The following is a 3,728-nucleotide window of genomic DNA, read 5'->3' as shown; positions in this document are numbered from 1 at the left end:
GTCACTCACGAGAGGGCGCCACTCCAAGTTCTCGCCGCTAATACGTAAGAACCAATTATGTTGCCTACCCTTCGCGATCCACGGCTTTCCTCGAGGATAAAAGAAAAGCACCAATTATCAAGAGTTGTATCGGCAGACCCTACCCCCCCCCCAAAAAAAAAGGACTTCCACCCTGGAAAGTCGGCAAGAGTGAGCACATGTCCCTCGTTACACAGCGACAAAGGGAGCATCGTCTCTTCCTGGCGTAAATTAGTTCCTCGGACGTTATCTACACATTTCTGCACACACCCACCGCCACTGACATGCGAACGTATGCCCACTCTATCGCCGACGTTACAAGAATAAGTAAATGGGCGCACACTTGAATAAATATTCACAAGTATGGGTGACAGTGGCTACACCGACAACACAAGAGTGCTGGAAGCTGAACGTTTCGTGATGGTCCACGGAGTATAAGCGAGCGACAAGGGATAATAGGTATTTGCCGCGAACTATTACAAAGCACAGAAAAGATATGCGTTCCAAGCATTGTGCCCAGCAAGAACAAATCTATTACAACAGAGCACACCCACGAGCATACCCACGAGCATACCTAGGAACTTTACTTAGTCAGAAACACGACAAGCCGCTGTATTAAAGTGTTTGACAAATAAAGATCAAAAAGCAAAAGACACTGAATCTGATTTAATTCATATATGGAAAGTTTGGACAGGTTGAACTACATTTCTAACCTCGCTTTTAGTGCAAGCACCGTATACGCTGCGCGCGCAATTTGGAGAAGGCGTAATGAGCTCTGAAAGCTCTTTCCATGTTATCTGAAGCTGTGGCCAAAGCTTCGTGTCGTCTACCCAGTCACTATCTATACGATTTCCGTTGAAACAGAAGTTTTCTGAGCCGCACCGGCGTTATGCACGCCCATTGTAAGCACGGAGGCAGCCGAGGCGAGCGATGGACGCGTCACCACGTGATGCACCATGGCGGCGCCCACAAGATCGCTATGAAAAGAGTCTACCCCCCCCCCCCCCCCCCAATTGGTATCGCAATAAAATCTCCTACAGGCGACATCAAATCCTACCACAAAAATGCGATGCTCCGGTACGCATTTAAACCCTTGTGCTGGATGCTAGACAGACATAACTTATCTTCTTATTGTTGAGCAACCCCAACACCTTGTTCAGTTCATTCATTCATTCATTCATTCATTCATTCATTCATTCATTCATTCATTCATTAACTGCGTGCCCCCACGTTATAGCTTCTAACACTCCCTTGCACCTGAAAAAAGTCACTGCGAAAAATAAAGAGACAATCACAGAAAACAAGAAAAGAAAGACAGTGAAGAGCAAAAAAAAAAAGAAGAAGAGAGATAAAGATCAGCTGGCCAGATTGTTAGCAAAGCCAAAGTGTGATCCGTCCCACCCGCGACCTTTGGCTTCCTCGAGCGTGCCGCGCGACACTGTGTCATTCTATTCTTGGCTGCTGAAACGCATCGGCGTTCGGCTGTGCATGCGCGTCCGCTTCTGTCACCCATGCGGAAAATCCCCTAGGACAAAAAAGGCAGAAAAGAAATATCTGGACGTAAAGCCCGAACGTCGGGGTGCCCAGCTGTTTCCCTCGAAATTCTTACAGGAGCAAAATAACCGATGCTATGCAAGAACAAAGGCAAAGAGAGCGAGCAAGATAGTCGCGCGAATACGCCCTCGTGATCCACAAAGTTCAAAAGCGCGCTCTCCGTAGGTGGAGAATATGCAGAAAGAGGATGGCGGTGCTCGGACAAGAAAAGCGCGAGCAAGTGTAAGCGGCGAACACGGGTCGTGCTCAGGCTCACTTTCTTTCCTTTAGGCTCGCGCGAGCTTGCTGCCACTGTTGTTTTGTGTATCCGTTCCCATTTGTCTTGGGAACGAAATGAAAATGACTGCAGCGAGCTTTTCTGCCGTTGCTTACTGCTGCGCCAGCTCCTTTGTGCTCAATGGACGCACGACCTTAGGCGCCGTGTGTGTACCACCACCACCCACGGCGGTGGTGCTGCTGCTGCTGCGACGGGGCACAAAAGGCGCACGAATCTGGAAACGAGGAAGTGCATGCAGCGCGCCGAGCGGAGAAAAGACAAAGCGCGTCCGGGTTTTCTTGCTCGGAGCCATTTGAAAATTGCCTGCCCTTTCGCGCGCTCCGCGGGCAAAGAAAGGAAAACGAGAAAAAACAAATCACGTTCGCTTTGAAACAGAGAGTATAACAGAGACCCCTCGACTGAAGCGAGAGGGGGGGGGGGGGGGGCACCGCTGGTTTGTTGTAGCGTGCTTCGCAGCCGCGCTCGTTTCCTTTTTCGGTAGCACTAATTTCACCGCTGCTATACCTAAATACTTCGTCATTCTAGTTGTTTTTTTCTTGCATCCATAGGTATATTCCTACCTTCACATAAGGCTTTCTTTCAGAAGAGGAAGTGTTAACTTCGCTTTCTTTTTGTGTGTTTATAAATGTTTATATTGTTTTAGGCTCTGCAAGTTTTGTTGATGAAGAAAAAAGTGCGGACACCGCTTTCCTGTGGTTTATATAAAGCGAAGTGTGTTTCATAAACGAATAGATGGCTCTGCACATTCTTTCTCTTTTGCTTCTTTTTCTTCTTTTTCTTGGTATTTTTTTCTCCACACTGCGTAACGGCGGCAGGTCCACAATGCTTCAAACCTGGGCCCGCTTGTTTGCCCATATATATAGTTGGCCGTTCTCCGCTTCCTTATAGCTTTAAACACGTTTCAACGTTACGTTGCGTCATGGGTGTTAAGGCGCACGGAAAAGAAAAAAGAATCGTAAGAAACCGTCCTTTACAGCTTTCCGAGAAAAGGTTACGTAAGTTGTGCCAGAATTGACGTGCCCGCGTTGCTTGGATTGGTGCATCGGACGCGCCACCCGCGCGAATGTACCAGAAAGCGCGCCTTACACGACCATTTCCAGAATTGGCGGCTATATTCGGTAACCGCTTTCACTGTGCCGACACAGGAGAAAGCGTTTTATGCAGAGTTCCATAACGCAGCGCAACACAGAGGTACAATAGCTCACCTACAGGTGCTTCGCTCGTTGCCGCTCATCGAGAGTGGGGTGACGCGAGCTTCAAAGCGGGCACGCGTCACGATTTCGCCATGGCGCTTTGAAGTGAGCATGTCCACCCGCCAACGCGCTGCTTGACAAGTCTGACTCTCAATCACGCGCTCCTCATTCTGCGGGACGCGGAGAACGCCTTTCGGGTCTTCTGTTGTACTTCGTACGAACTGTAAGAAGGCTTTTCTTAAATGATGACATGAAATTTTCCTGAACAGCCTTCCGTTCTTGCTTGTCGCTCTCTATTTATTAACCGATGAGCGCTTCTTTTCTCTCCCCCCCCCCCGTTTTATTATATGTAGGAGGGGAGAGAATAAGGCGACGTTGACGTCAGCATCTCCTTGCGTACGCTTAACTCTTTAAAAAGTCAGTGGGCCTTTATTGAGCACGAAGCCTGTGCTAGGACACGCTCACGTATTCATGTGCCGGCCCGAAATGTAAGGCTGCTGTACGCGTGCGGGGTTGTAACAGCTAGGGCGCTGGCGCGAATCCCGGTCTGAGATCCGCCAGAATGAATTCACAAGGCGCCACAAATTTAAGTCAAAGTCAAAGTCAAAGTATTTTATTTAGGCATCAGTAAACGGTTGCCTAGGAGGAAGACGTAAAGGCAAATAATGCCTGACAGAGTGTTAACC

This window comes from Dermacentor variabilis, chromosome 2 (genome assembly GCF_050947875.1).
Source record: "Dermacentor variabilis isolate Ectoservices chromosome 2, ASM5094787v1, whole genome shotgun sequence".
In the NCBI taxonomy this organism is placed as follows: Eukaryota; Metazoa; Arthropoda; class Arachnida; order Ixodida; family Ixodidae; genus Dermacentor; species Dermacentor variabilis.
Note: the sequence above shows the minus strand (reverse complement) of the source record.